Source organism: Furipterus horrens, unplaced genomic scaffold (assembly GCF_987537825.1).
Source record: "Furipterus horrens unplaced genomic scaffold, mFurHor1.1.pri manual_scaffold_5, whole genome shotgun sequence".
NCBI lineage: Eukaryota > Metazoa > Chordata > Mammalia > Chiroptera > Furipteridae > Furipterus > Furipterus horrens.
The window spans coordinates 196,880,578-196,896,611 of record NW_028327175.1 but is presented as its reverse complement, the minus strand read 5'-3'; the positions used below and the strand labels follow the sequence as shown (position 1 = coordinate 196,896,611).

The following is a 16,034-nucleotide window of genomic DNA, read 5'->3' as shown; positions in this document are numbered from 1 at the left end:
AAGCAAGTGTGTGCTGTGGGTGCTGGATGCCAGCTCAGGAGGGAGCCACGGGCCACTGGCCTGCGGACACATTCCCGCCAGGGACAGAAGACTTCTCAGCCTCACCTGAGAAAAGGCGAGAAAGCAGGATCCAGACAGTAGAGGCGACAACTCTGGAGGTCCCAGGTTCCAGCAGTGACCCGGGGCGGCTTTCTGAGCTCGGAAGCGCAGGTCACACGCGGCAGGTCGTCTTGGTTCTCCACCCGGTTGTTCACAAAAAAACATACCCCGTTTGTCTAACAAAACCCCGGGTCTCGATTTCTGACCCGACAACCCTTTCGGGCCGGTGCCTGTTCAACCAGCCACGTGCCTCTCAGGCAACAAAGGCGATCGGTGTTCGAACAAGTCGCTTCTCCGACAGTGTCCGGAACAAATTAAGTCTGAGAACCGAGGTTCCACCGTATTTCTTTAGCCATTTGTCGCTGAGGAAAGGGCGCCTCTCCCGGGGAGGAGGTGTGTGTCCCGCTACAAAAACTTAGATGGAAGTACAAACTGGAACTGCCTGAAACTAAGCCCATGATAGCAAAAAATGTTACTGCTCTATCTAATGCATTCTAGGAGGACATAAACGCTAAACAAAATTATTTACATTCACAGAAATAACCTTCCCCTCTCTCGTTAATCACGCCTGATTGGAGACCCAACGTTTTAATACTAGAACGCCTGTGTCCTGCCCACCCACACACCCACCTATCCGGCCCCAGCCTGATGCTCCCAGGGGACAGGAAGGGGTACATCCTGTGGTAAGGGCGTCCCTGACGGAGCAGGGCCATGACCTCCACCCATCCCTCCCCTTGCACACTCCCGAGCTCCAGCCTTGGAAACGATGACCATCAGTCCACTGACATTTGCCTCTGATTGTCCCCTAACCTGGATGCTGTTCCTGCCCAGTGAGGAGACAGGGGCGGGGGAGGGGTGCCTTCAGGGGGCGTGTCCAGGTCCCCACCACGGCTGGCCTGAGAGCGGCTTTCTCTGCATGCAGGAATCCTGCACACAGGCCACACCTCCCGGGACCAACCGGCCACGGTCAGGCCCCGCTGTGCAGGGACCACGTGCGTGAGGCAGGGACCGACCGACCCCATCATGCCCTCGAGAACAGGAACTTCCCGGGAGCCACCCCTGACCACACAGGAATCCCGCAGCACGGACAGGCGAGGCCACGGCCGCAGTGTTGCCGTGGGGACCAGGGGCAGCCTGCGTCTCGGTTACGCCGTTGGTATCTGAGCCCCAGGTGCCGGCAGATGGAGCCGAGCATCATGCCCTTCAGGAATGAAATGGGGTCCCGGCCAGTGCCATAAAAATCTCAGGAAAGAGGTGGACCTCTCCCATGTTCCCCAGCATCACACCTCGATGGGGTGCTCAATAATGTCACTGCTCCCACCCAGGGCACAGAGGGCCACGGGCCACGTTCCTCCCAGGCAGGGCCCCCAGGGGAGCACAGTTCCGCAGGGCCCCACCCCGGCCGGGAGCGAGAGGACGCTGAGGCAGGCTCAGGCTCCTTCACCGCAGACACAGGGATGACAGAGTGAAGATCAAGACCCTCTGATCGGAACCAGCAGTCAGAAGGGGCAAGAGCAGAACAGACCACCAGAGCAGAAGGCACCCAAGAAGGAGGAGCCAGGGCTGGGGGTGAGACCCTGTGTGGCAGGACAGGCACCCTCTGAGGGCAGAACAAGGGGACCGGGCGGGTAAGCTCGCGGGCCCCGCCAGGAGGAAGGACAGGGCTGAATCACCACCTCCCAGAGAGCGGCTCCCACATGAAGTCCCATCTGTGAGTCAGAAGTAAAATCCTAACGAGAACCAAGAACCCGGCGCTCCAGCTGGGCACCCCCTGCCTGCTCTGCAGTGCAGCTGAAGTCCCCCACTACCACCCCCCCGCCTCGGCCTCCAGGCTGATTCGCATCTGCGGAGCCCCGAGGGGATGCGAGGTCCTGCCCGCGGGCTCTGGTCTGTGGTTTGCTCACTGGCAGTCCTGCCACTGGCCCGAGCACCAGCCTGCATGTCCCCAGCACCAGCCAAGAGCTCAGGAGGAGGCTGGGGGGCCACACGTAGGACCAGCATGGCCACCATGCCTCAGCAGCCAGAGCACCCACGGGTGGGTGTTTCTAATGCAAGTCGACACTGTCCCTTCAGTTTTTCAAGAAGGAAACGGTCTGGGCAGACAGGGCTGAGGCCCTAATGACTGGGGAGAAGGGTCCGCGATGCCACTGGCCCGCTCAAGCCAAGGTCCCGACGGTCAGCAGCCTGGGCACCACACAGACTGTGGCAGGACCCTCCCTGCCACCGAGCAAGGCACAAGCACAGCACCGTGGGGACCTCAGCTCGCCCTTCCCTCGAGCCTTGGGAGGCGGGTCCAGCTTGTCCCTCATTATCGTGATCTGTCAAAACAATGCGGTGCGTGAGCTCCTCGGGGTGCAGGCGGCCAAACCACAGCCGTGGCCGTACCCCCATCATCCTACGGAAACCAGAGCGGAGGGCTTTGATTTCCATTTCCACTCACTTGTAGGCATTTCACAAAAAGCACTTATTTTTTTTCCCCTGACACTTCTGTTAAAAGTACAAGGTAACTAGGTGCCACTATAAATATGAATGCTTAATAACAAAACAGTACGAGACAAACAATGATCCATCCGAACCCACAGAGACCTAACTCTGGCTCCAGGAGAAGTCAGCAAACCAGAGCGCATACTGGGTTTTCCCTCCACAACCAGCAGCAACATACAGAATGAGGAGTGAAAGCAGATCTAAACGGCGCCTGTCATTACTCATTAGCCGCAACAAAGGGAGCCTCTGGGGGGAGAAAGCTGAAATGTTTGATTTGAACCTTTTTTTTTTTTTTTAAAGCCACAATCCAAACTATAGAGTCTAGAGTAAGAGGCGGGCAGTGCCACGGAACGGGGACATGCTCCGAAGCACTGAGAAGCAACTCTGAAATACAACGGGTTCTGGCACCTCCCGGGTTTGCTTTTCAAGGCTGAGACTTCTCATGAGTTTTGTGTTTTCCATCTACTTCCTTCTCCCCCGTCCACATAAAAAAACAAAAAACAAAAAATAACCTACCCAGCCCAGACACCTCAGAGACGAGCTGCCGGGCAGGCTAAAGTCCGCAGGGGTCCTTCCTCAGGCTGCAACCCCCAAGATGCCCCTTGTGTGGCCACAACTTATTGGACACAGGGATGGGCCACAGGGAAGACAGAAGTCCAAGAGTCCAGATACACTTTCTGGGGACATGTGAGAATGCCAATGTCTGAGTATGTGCAAGGGTGGTCGGGGTGAAGGTCAGCCACCCGGCAGCATGCTCGGGGTTCAAGAAATTGATCAGGAGGTGCGTTGCAATTTTATCCTGATACCGGATGCATTTACGCAACGTTAGATCCAGACCACTGTTGAATAAAATCCCGCTGCACCTCAATTATTAGGTTCAGTCCAATGAAAATGCTATTACTCAACGATTGTTGATATCTTAATAATCCATTTCACCCTTATGCTATGATTTCCACATTGTTATCTCGAGGTAAAGAGTTTTCTAACCCACAGTGTCTATAAAATGTGTTCTCAGGTTTTGGCCACCCAGACGAGATGCCCCCGACCAGCGGGGGGCCTCGGGCACTGGGCACAGGTAGTGCTGGAACATGGAACGATGGCCATGGGCCCAGGGGAGTCCGACACCTTTGTTTCCACGAACGCTGAAAACACCGTCAATCCCAGCACCCACAGCTGGAACTAACACCCACCAAACCCAGACCTGCAGACGTTCTGCACACCGAGGTCTCTGAGGACCCTGGGCCCACACCAGCACCCAGGGTCTAAGAAAAGGGGAAGAGGCCAGAGCCAGGGGAGGAAGAAACGCCGGCCTGGAAAGGCAGGACGAAATGTGCGCGTTCAGAGAGCCCATCGTGACCTATTAATAAATCCTTCCATGTTCCCCCCAAACTACGTCCAAGGGTAGTTCTGGTCTCGGGTCTGCTCCAGTGCTAAGATCTGTGGGATGCCTCAAAGGTTACAGTCTGCTCTGATGAGTAATCCTCACAGAATGTCACGCAAGCCCTCTCAGGAACCCCTGGGAACAGTTTCCAGGCTGCACCATTAAATTAATTCTTAAAAGGTGGGGCTCTCCAAGACAATCCCAGTCCATCTATTCAATTCACAAGTGAGGCCTCCCAATGTCCAGACGAGGGGACCGCTAGTGACCAGGCACGGCCGCTCCATCAGCGCCCACAGCTGACGCTGCTCCGTGGGAAAACAGAGGGAGACATGGGGACAGTGAGACCCTGTCCCAGGGCCACAGCCATCCTGCTCATGGTTTAGGCAGAGGTTCAGCTCAGCGGCGCCCCATCACCCACCCCCATGCTCACAGTTCAGAGGGAAGCCAGGCCTAAGGCCACAATGGTGAACTTGACCCCTCCTTAAACCAGACTCCATCCTCTCTAACACTTCAGGGAAGGAGCCTCAGGGTTTGACAGAAAGACACTGAGAAAATTTGCTCACACTCCCTTTTCTTGTTTTAAAATCACGGAGAAAACAGGTTTTTTTTTAAAGCAGGATAAAAATCAATCACTTCTGAGAAGCTGCCACTTGGAGACTTGGAGTAAGATCCAGGTTTTGTGAAAAATGGCTAATGGCGTGTTGCAAGTAAATTCAAGACCCCCCCTCCTCCTGCCCCCACCGCCAGCCTTGCTACAGAAGGGGACTGAACTCTACAATCGATATTTTCCCAACCACACTCCAAATGAGTGCAGACAGGACTGACGTGCTGTGCTCAGCACACACCCCCATTGCCAATCAGGCCACCAGCAAGAAATCATTACGTGCTCAAGACACCCCGGGTGTGGCAACGCTGAAAACCTGCGCTCGTTAAGACATGCCGTCCCCAGCAAGCCGCCGTCTTCCTGAAGATGCAGTCCGCCTCGGTGCTCAAGCGACTTGACGGGGGTGGGGGGACGAGACTGTTTCCCTAACTCATTTTTATTCTTTGTAATTAATATGTCAAGAAGTCCTAACACGGCTTCCATCCTGACTCGAGTTCCTAGCAGGACAATTTCCGTTGACTTATTTTTATAGCAGCAGCAGCAGCAGCAGCAGCAGCAACAATCACTTTACACCGAACTATATTGCTTCAGTTAATTACATGTATTTTGCTTTTGATAAATGAAAATACCAAATGCAATTAATTGAAAGGGAACCAATATGGTCCCGCTATTAGACACCCCAATGAAACACCCAGAGGCTGCTGGCAATCCAGTCACCAGCTCATCGAAAACACATTCCAAAGGGGGTTTCAGAAAACCTGAACTTTTTACCTGGAGACATTTCCCCGTAACTCACCAATATAAATCTGTCCACAAGCTCTATAGTTCACACGACGGGCCGTCCGTCTTTCTAGGGGAATCCAGCTTCATTGGTTCGAAACCATTTAAGGCGAGGAAACCCTGGAAGCAGAATGAACTGGGTCAGTGAGGCTAAAGCAGCGATTTTCTGTTGGTCACATCGAGCCAACCCTTAGTTGTATTTTTCCAAGGCCGTTGACTCTATGGTCATGAACGGGTTTCGTTAAAAATACTGTTTGTCCTGCCTCAGTCACACCGCAGATCCAGTTAAACAAGGGGCCACCAGAACAAATGCACCCTGCCCACCTCTCCTGACACGAAGCCAAGTGTGCAAACCAGAAGGTGACCCTGCGTCATCGCCGCCCAAGTGGCACTGAGCTTTCTCTCCATCCCCACGCAGCTGCAGTCGCAGCCATGAGGGGCTCAAACAATCAGTACCTCCAGGGTGACGGCAGCCCGGACTGCCTAAGGAGTGTGGGCTTACAAGGTGCGGGTCACACACCAGCGTCTCGGTGCCATTAGCATAAACACTGACCGCTGTTAATCCGCCGGAACTCTGATTAACGGTTGCAGTTGTCCATTAATAGGAGGCATTTTAACTTACTACTGAAATTGATTACTCAGTTAAGGATTCAATCCTAATGTTCAATAAAATGGCACTTTCTCGGCAAATGCAATATGAAAAGAGCTGATGCGCTGAACAGAACTCACATTTATTTTCCTGGACATGGAATGAAGAGCAAATACATGGGGCCTTTCACATCATGGGAGTCGTTTTCTGCCCACACAGAGCTGCGAGGGGCAGCAGGAAAGCGACTCCTCCCAGGGCAGCAGGGAAGGCCCACACCTGGGCAGCGGGCAGGGCCAGGTGTCTTTTCTGGGGCTTTCCCGTAAGAGCAGACGAGCCTTCGACCCGCGTGATATGCCAGGCTGGGAGGCAGCCCCCTCAGGTCCTGTGAGAGGGAGGCGCTGCGGTTCATGGCAACGTGTGGCTGGAGCCGACCCTGGCCGGGCCAAGCCCGCCTTAAATATAAATCCACCAGGGTTCCAAGGGTAGATTAATATTTTTTTAATGTATGCCATTACTGCCACCAGCTCCCTGCTACACCCTACTTTTCAAAACACTCAAATCTTAGAAAACTAGAGTTTCTTAAAATAGTTTCTTCTCTTTTCAAACAAGCTTGGGATCCAGTCCTGGACCATATCCTGCCATGTATGTAGACTATGTATGTAGCAAGCTCGCAGGTTATCCGGCTCCCCATTCAAAAGAAACGCACAGCCCTGTGACCTTCTGTTCCGTGTTCAGGAGGCAGGACGCCCAGGACTTGACACCAGCCGCTCCTCCCTCACACCCAGACCCAGGTCAGTGGCAGGAATGTTCTGAAGACCCAGTCAGGAAGGGTGGCCTCTACAGTCACAGCTGTTCAACAGCCACGGTCAAGAAGGAATCTGCGCCCCCCAACGTTGACCTTACACCCCAATTTTCCAGTTCAAGCAAAGGGGGGCAGAGACGTCCCAGCTTCCTAAGAGCCAAGAAGGAAGGGACGGCCACAGGCTCCCAGCTGTCCCGAGCCTTTAGTGACATGATACCGTTTTGCGCTGACGAAGCATCCCCTACCACTGAGGAGCCACCCCTTCCCTGCGGTGCCAGTGCGCCCAGCGCACACCTTAGCTCCCCTCAAAACCCACCTCATAAATACCACCTCCTGACACCCCCGACCCCTCGCTTGCTCACGGCCAGGCTGCTCCCCACCACCTGGCTCGAAGTCCCTGCAGGTTAAATGCCCCGATCGTACTTCATTCGTCTCTGGGTTGCTCTGCGTCTGGAACTCAGTAGGAAATCGAATATTTAACTAACTGCACCGTGGGATTTACACTCCCTGGGTCGTGCGGCTTGTCCTCGCAGTCACGGCCTTCTTCTCCCTTCTACTTCTTCAACCAGCGACCTTCCAGTTCGTAGGCCCACGCTCAATCCACGGAGCCACACCAGCCGGGGCCCCCTTCTGTTTCTAATGCTTCCCACATCAGACACACAAATGTTTATGGATACATACATGCGTAAACAACAAATTTTCAACTATGTAAGGACACTGCGTATATGAAAGTTCCTGATATACTTGGAATATTTACTGCACATACATGAAGTAAAACTCAGCAATGTCTGTAACATTACTTGTTGTTTTTAAACAAAGGTCTGAAGATAAACGTAACATGCTAACTAACACCTACCTAATCTCAGCGGTGGGGGCTGAGCCTTACTTTGAGATACTTCATGGTAAAGTTAATTAAATCGGGAACCGATAACTCTGCCTGTGTAGAAGGCTTCACAGAGGAGGTGACATTTCATGGTATTTCAAGATGGGAAACTGGAGAGCCTACAGGCAGGCTGCCCAAGTGAACTCTGACGGCTCCTTTAAGTGCATTAGGAAAGGCCTGGAAGATAGAATATGTAAAGCAGGCGCCCACTGTTACGCGAAGGTTGAAAGTGCTGTAAAGACGAGAGGCACAGGAAGGTGAAATTTCAAAGCCCCACGAGTCACAGACCCTGGTGACAGTGCGCTGCGGGGTGGCTCCCTGTGGACATTTTCGACGACACAGAAACGACTGAGCCGACTGAAATCACCCCTACGCAGGAGCCCGGGCCGGCGTTCCCATGCGCGGCCCCACCCCCCAAACACAGGCCCCCCAGCCGCAAGTGGACTGGGCGGCTTCTGCCCAGGGAGAGGGTTCCGATTTCTGGCCTGGACCATCAACCTGGGTGAATGCAGTCAACATCACTATGTGTCCCGCCCACAGTTGTTGACAATGAGGGGGGCACCCCCACCCCCCACCCGCCAAGCCCCTTGCAGGAGCAGAACATCAGCACCCTGAGCCTGGAGGACTCGGAGCCAGGCCTTGGCCCTCGGGCTTATCATGTAAGAGACGAACAATTCAGGACCTACTGCCTGGAAGGGTGCCCTCCACTGGGATTGCTCGTTCCCTCTTACACTGAATCGGGCATGTAAAAGTCACACTGTAGAGTTAATACGTCTACTTTCCTGAAATGGAATGAGATGAGCCCCCTGGAAAATCTGGAAAACCCTGAGAAGCTCTGCCCTGGCTCATTCCAGGGGGCTGGTCCTGCCCGCACGTGAACTTCGGCCGTCTTCGGGAATGGTTCTGGTGCCCTGGATAGCAGTGAAGGCTCCCCACCGTGAAGTGGGACAGCTGGGGTCCCCCTGCTGTGGGCATGTTTCTGTGCAAAGTGCCCACTCCCGGGCGCTTCCTGTGCATGAATGAACGACTTCCAGTGCTGTTTCTCGTGGCCACGGCTTGGCGTGACAGCTCTGCTTACCGCTCGGGGCCTGCTGGGACCCCACCTGGGTGTTTTGCTCTCACTGACTCACATTTGGGTCACCTAGGCGCATCCAAGGGGGCACCCCTTGCCCCTCCCTCCACCCCCAAGCTGGCATGGACATTAGTTAGGAGAAAAGGGCCTCAGGTGGCAGATGTGGTCAGAGCAGGAGGTCCGGGCTCCTGGGAGGGCTCACCTGGAACCTGCTCCCGGCCTCTGCACGTCATCCCTTGGGCGATCACAAATTTACCACAATGACAGGCTCCTGGGAAGGCCAGGGGGCAAGTGGGCAGGAACCACACCAAAGAACCCCCGGCTCCACAGCCAGAACGCCCAGCTCCCTGGGATGCCGCTGTCTGAGGCCGAGGAGACCTCCTTCACGGGTGGGCATTCCAGGTGACAGGGTCGTTTCAAAGAGATGAGGACGTTCAGCCCAAGGCCTGCGTACAGCAAAGACTCAATAAACGCTAGTCATCATCAGACTTGGCACGCAAGCCAGGGCAAGGTCGTCCTTCTAAGAACCAACCCCCTCTCTGCCCCAATCCTGGGATAAATGCTGTGTACCTGATATAGGTGTCCAACACTCCCGACCAGGTCACTGAGCAGGGTGACATGCTGCCCCCACCCAGGAAGGGTGGCCTCACCCTCGCCTTGGTGAGGGCCCCGTGCAAGGCTGTGCTCAGAAAAGGCATAAGGGGCCGGGCAAGAGCCATCTAGAATCCAGCTTCCTCCCTTGTACATGTTCTTGGCAGGCGCTGCTGGCTGGCCCTCTCAAGAGGCGCCCCTTGTCATCAGATGGGCAGCGGGGTCACGCTAACGTTACGTGACGCACCGGTCCTCCAGGAAATGCCCATCCCTCCACCACTGCATGGCCCCACCTGGGGCACCCTGCCGCCCCCGCCTCCGGCCAGGGCCACCCAACCCTCCCAGCCCTCCAGAGCGACCTGCAGCTGCAGGAGGGGCCCAGGGAGAGGAAATCGGAGCCAGAGAAGGCTCTCCGCCCCACCCGACCGAGGTCCTTGCCAGAGCAGAGGTGACCTGAGGCCCCTGCATCCGTCCCACGCAAGCCCCGTGTCCACCTGCACACCCCTCCTGCCGCACACACTGGCCCCACGGCACTGTTCTGGGTGTTGGTCAGTGAGAGGTAGTGACCCGGCACGATGGGACCACGACAGGGATGCGAGGGCAAGGGCAGTGGGTGCCGGGACTCTCCCAGGCAGGCATACAGAGCAGGTCCTCACCACTGTCTCAAGTTCAAGGACGGCGGGTGGGAAAAGCCTCAAGCGGATGTGGAAACCGGAAGTTCACAGAGAAACCGAACGCCCAGCCCGAACCCGCATCTGCCTATGTCAGCAGGAAGCCGGGCCAGACGGACAAGAGACGGGCACAGACACCGCAGGCCAGGCTGTACTAGCTCAAAGCCACAGCGGCAGCACGAGAGTGCACTTCAGGGGACACCCGGTGAGCAGCCTGAGCCCAGATCCAAAACGGCCAGGGACGGGCACTTGGCTTCCCTGTGCGCTCCCCACCCTCTGCCGCTCACCAGCTCTGGGGCCACCCCGGCCACCCTCAGCAGGTCTCTCAGTGGGAGGGTGGCCGTTCCCTCCCTGAGCTCCACTCCGGCCTCTCATCTGCCCTCAGCCTTCAGGGTCACCACGAGGATGTGCGATGCCCAACGCACCACAGAAGTGGGGTGGCATCGATCGGGCTGCCACCACCAGGCTGGGCAGGGAGAGGTGCCCTGCGGGGGCATCTCTGAGCCTAAGGCATGGGTGGGAAGGGCTGGCCGCTGCTGGACAGGGCCCTCTCCCCACGGCTCAGCCCACAGGCCACACGTGGGCTCCTGCCCTCCTGCCAGGACCTCGAACTGACCCCGAGAGCGTAAGCCCAGGTCGCCTGGACAGTCCCCCCTTTGTCCACGCACCTGCCCAGCTGTGATCATTAGCTCACCCCAGAAAGGGTTGCCCATTGGGCACGAAGCAGGTGGGGATCTGGCCTGGCTGCCACGTGGGGGAAACAAGGGTCCTCTGCACGGTGGGCAGGACACAATCGTGCAGTGAGGCCTGAGACGCTCGCACCTGGCCGCAGCCAGGTTACCCCTCCCCAAGACTCAACTCCACTTACTACTGCCTAACAACAAACAAACATATTCATTAGCCTTGAAACAATCATCCTTTCATTCAGGGGGAGAAGAACCACCACCCTAAAAGCTAATTTTTTCCATGTCCCACACAGCCCACGCTGGCACGGGGACGCTTACGGTCAAAGCCACATGTCATTCCAACCACAACACCCCCGCCCCGCGTGCCCCCCCCACCTTGTCCAAGAGCTTTGACTTCCCTAAGAAAAATGCCCTCCAGGCAGAAAATGTACATACACAGTCTTTGTATGAGAACGTTTATGGAAATTTTGTAATATTAATTATGTTCAGCTGGTTTTACGTTTAAAGAATGTAAAAAGACCCCACAGCCAAGATTTTAGAACTCTTGTCTTCAAATACAAGGCCAGCCCGCCACGGAAACTGTAAGGGAAGACGGGGAACTCCACCACTTTTTGAAGGAAAACAAAACAGGCTGTTTTCTGTGTCGTCCCACATGTACCACTGGGTTGTCTGTTCCTCTGCTCCGCCTTTCACATTTTGACTTTTGTGCCCTACAGAGCCATCGGATTTGAGACGGGTGAGGTGACCAGGGCATCTGAGCCTAGTGACACAGCTGGGCTCCAAGCCGCCGCAGAAAGGCTCCTCTCTATCTGAGTGGCTCCGGCAACGGAGAAATAAACAAGACACGAGGAGGCCAGACCTGGGGGGTGGGAGCCTTGGAAACGACTCGGGAAATAAACACAGAAAGCAAATCAATAAACGGGTGCTGAGCAGGCGTGGCACAGGCCGAGTTTCAGAGGAAGAAAACGCGGCTCCGTGAGCAGCGGTCCCCACACCCCAGAGGGCCCAGTGGCTGTGGAAGCAAAGGCAGCTGGTCTGAGCAGCCGGCCGGACCCTGGCTGTGTCCCCACCTGCCCGCAGGAAGCTGCCATGTTCACTCGGAAAAGACCCGGGGGAGGGAGGAGTCCGTGCTGGGGGTCCGGCCCCAGGGCCCCGCGATGGAGGAGCAGATGCAAACCAGACACTTGCAGGTGTCTCCTCAGCGGTCTTTCCTGGCTCCAGAGATCACTGAACAAGGCACGACTGGCCAAGGCGCATGCAGCTCTGTGAAGTGGCCCAGAGCCTGCTGGAAGGAAGGGCTAGTGGGAAAGGCGGGTGCTAAGTCCACAGCCCCTCCAACCGGTAAGGCGTCTTGAGAGACTGGCCTGGCCCAGGTGTCCTCCCTGCGAGAGAGCAGGGCGCAGAAGACGACGAGGAAGAGGTGTTCTCCAAGTGCCTTTCCACCAGGTGCCCCATCGACACCCCATCTGACAAGGGGCCTGGGGTCCGGCGGTGAGCAGAGACCTCGGGGGCTTAGGACAGACACACACACCTCCGTGCTGGGCGTCCTCAAAACAAACCCCTCCAATGACAGGGCAGAAGGCTTAGACTCGGCGAGACAAACACCCCTCCCCCGTGGGGGAGTGTCGGGGGCACCCTTCCAGAAGAGTCTGTCTGTCCCCCACCCCATCCTACCCCTAGGGGGAACTGAGAGGAGTGGTCAATATTTACGTAAGAAGAAGAAACCATCTAAGATGCCAAATAAAAATAGTTGAATACTATCTCTCCTGAAACACTATAGAGATATTAGAGCTATCCTGTTATACCCATATTCTTGTGTATTGTTTCTCAACAGGTTATTCTTAAAACAAAAATACTTACAGGGTAAATGGCAGAACTAATACAAAATACAGATTAATCCACATCTTATATATAAATTTAAAAACGCTTTCAGCAGCAAATTTCGTTTTTGCTGTACACATACATGCACGAGACAGAAAATACACCCGGAGTGTCAGGTTTAGTGCTCCACACCAAGATTAAAGGGGAGTTTTAAAGTATGTCTTTCAGATCAGGAAAGTCTTTTGTTATTTTAATTTCCTCCATACTCTCTTGTATTCCTCCTTTTTCTGGGAAGAAAAATTTCCCACGAGCTGGGAAACGCACAGGAAAGCACTGCGGGCTCCGGCGCCAGGACAGAGGGAGCAGAGCTGGTAGTGCAGACGCCAGATGCTTCCAAGTCGCCTCTGCCTCGGTCCCGGCCGCAGCGCCACGCAGAGCAGCCCCGTGAGGGCGCCGGTCCCCACGTCCTGGCTGCACCAGCGGGTGGGTTTTTAAGAGGAGGAACCACCTCTGTCCTTATACAAGTTCGGCCTGCAGAGGGGTGTCTGCGCTGGGGATCCCAGTGCCCAGTCAGCCTGGGGGAATGGAGTCGGGGCCCCCTTGCAATGAGGGACGCTCAGCACCTGTCCGCACCCCTCCCCCAGGGCCCGCTGGAGAAACCACCACTGGGCAACACCGGCCAGGCAGGGGCAGGCTTCTCAACAGGCTCCAGCCAAGTTCTTGGCCACAGATTGGACTGCAGAGGAGAGCAGGGAGAAGCATCCATAATACTTGGGATCAAATGGCGAGTCCACAGCCCTGAAGTCCCCCTCCTGAGAGGCATGATCAGCTTTGGGGTCAGTGGGCTACATGCAGAGCACCGATTGGGGCCGCGAAGTAAAATTAACTCAAGGGGCCCGGAAACAGCCCCTGGGACCCCTGCTGCCACGCTGCGCCCTCACCCCCTGCCCTCCCACACCAGAGCAGGTGCCGACTGCTTTCCTGCGCCGTGATGCTCAGGGGGGCAGCTCCGTGGGCGCAGGGGCGGAGGCCGACGTTGACTTGGGAGAACTGAGACCATAATAGTTAAGACGACTCAAATGAGGCTGTGAGTACCCTAGAAAAATTCTGTCGCGCTCGGTTTCTCCTCCTCGCCGATGACCCCAAGACGCAACGGTCAGAACCTCCCCCGGCACCCGCATCGAGCCGCGGTGGGAGTCCGTGCCAACGCTGGCTGGTACACCAGACGTGCTGTGTCGTTTCACAAGCACGTTACTAACGCGACTAGGTGAATTTGAGAACCCAGAATCCGAGGGAAACAAGGTTCTGTTTTAGTTCAGACTAAATTAAGAACCCACATCTCAAGGTTCAGGGGAGACTGGTGTTTAAACGAAGCCCTCCACCGCCACCACGTGGGGCCGAGGCTGGACCTGCCACACAGGACGGCTGCTGTCTGTAAGCCCCACTCACTGGGCTGAGTGTGTCACAGAGAAACTGCACACACCGATGCGAGCGAAGCCCCCAAGGTCTAACTGAGGATCAAGTCACGATCCAGCGTCCATTTCCTCATAAATCTCAGAGTCAGAGGAGACCTCAGAGAGTGTCTCACCCAGAAACAGGGAACCAAGGCCCAGGTCCCTCAGCCTGCCAGGGACAAAGGTATCACGTATTTTGACTCAGTCCTTTCCACTCCCCACCCAACATGCAGTCAGAACTGCTTTGGAGTTGTGTTAAGCCCCCAACAGCCTGGGACCCATATTAGCCCCTTCTCATCCGACCAAAGCCAGACCACCCAGTTATGAGGGCCCTGGGCACGGGTGCTGCGCCCCCTCACCCAGAGGAACCCAGGACACAGAGGAAAGCCAAATGCCAGCCCACTCAGCTGGTGACCCCACCCCCACCCCAAACACCAGGGGGCAATTTCTGTCCAGGTACCTCCCAGGTCCCAGGAGACCAGGCAGCAAGGCAGCTCAACAGTCCAGATCTCGAAGAAGAAACCCATGGCTCCTCAAGAGCACGTCCCTACTGTCTGCTGATTCGCAGGCATCAGATAAATCACCCTCGGAATCCGAACCAACTTCCACCCGCACCTAAGCACTCAGGTGCGTTCCACTAATTTCCAAACTACACACATGTCCACAGGGCTCACATCTCACAGATGCTGCCCTCACACATATGATGAATGTATGTTCAAAACACAGGGCAGAAGTGCTTCCTGAGGGAAGGACCAGTCCGAATTTCAATCTGAAATGAGATTTTCGGGACTTGTAATTTCACGGGAAAGCAGGCCAAGGCCGCGTCGGGGCCCAGTGAGTGCTTCCTCCAGAAGAAGCCCCGCAGACCTGCCTCCGGCTGTAACTGCCAGAGCATTCCGAAATCCTTCCTCCCATGCTGCGTGTCTTCACGTATTTCAGTCCACGGGTGCCGTGCAAACACACACACAACCCAGACGAACAGAACTCTCCAGGCAAAGGGGGTTCCCTGTGGGTTCCCACACCAGCCGAGCCCACGTGGCCCCAGCCACTCCAAAGTCACCCCATGGACGTCAGTGAGAAACGGGCAAGCCACGTGGGGGCCAGAGCTGCCCAGTTCCTCTAGACCCTGCCGGGAAGGGTCGTTTTGCAACTCCCACGTCTGCAGGGGTTTTCTCCTACCCAGTCTTGGTATGAAATTGCGACCAAATCCCTTAGGATGGACTCCTCCTCGCCCGTGAAAAGGAGCGATACCTGCCACAAGCCAACGCATCTCAAAGGGCGCAGCTCCGAGTGGAAACAGACTCCATCCCAGGTGGCTGCACACCGCCCGCTGCTCAGTGCTCGTCGGTGTTAGGGACGGGCTGGGACGCCAGCTCTGGAACTTTCTCTGAGCAAGCTGCGTCTTGGGAGCTGGCCAGCGCTGTGTACAAACCTGTGTGTTGGCCGTGACCTGTGCTGGTCACCCGAAGTGGGTGCGGCTACAAACGGACACCAGCGGGTCCTGGGGTGGCCGTGGTGCTGCCCACGGAACCCACCCATGTGCTACGATTGCACAGAAGTGAGTATGCACCCAAATGACCGTAACACAGGAAACCCGACGACCTGTGGATTCAATCCATGTCAACTTCCTGGTCGTGTTACTATCGCTTTGAAAACCGTCCTTGCTGGGGAGACCAGGTAGGGGTGCCCTTCCCTTCCATCTGCATGCGATTCTACGGCTGCTTCAAAATCACGTGTTGAACTACAAAACTAACAGGTAGGTTTGCCCCTTTTGGGGTTGGTCTGCTTGGCTAGCGTTGAGCAGTAAACAGGGCCATTCCCTTCTTCAGGTGTTTAGAAGCAGCGGCCCAGCTGGCGAACAGCGATCAGCTGCCTGTGGCAGCCGGGGGCCCTGCAGTCCGCCCCCCTTCCCAGAGGCCGAGCTCCCAGCTCCTGAACCCTGACCTGCTCCGCTGCGCCTGGCAAAGAAGCCGGCTATGTAAGTTCTTTCCTGGGAACAGACACCGCGGACTGGCTTCTCCTCCAAGCTTCTGCCAGATGCCCAAAGGCTCTCCCAGGGTCCCACCCGATAGAGGGCGCCCTCCTTGCCGGCAGCCCCGGAGAAGACAGAAAGCCGG

At 56.0% G+C, this 16,034-nt stretch overlaps 1 protein-coding gene across 1 annotated transcript in view; it reads right to left on the bottom strand.

Moving 5' to 3' along the window:
- The window catches only part of CTBP2 (C-terminal binding protein 2), a 137,900-nt gene that overhangs the window by 87,389 nt on the left and 34,477 nt on the right, over positions 1-16,034 (bottom strand). Inside the window, exon 3 of the mRNA XM_090278696.1 lies at positions 5,365-5,468. The gene's annotated coding sequence lies outside the window, so the exon portion shown is untranslated. The remainder of the gene's footprint in view (positions 1-5,364; positions 5,469-16,034) is intronic.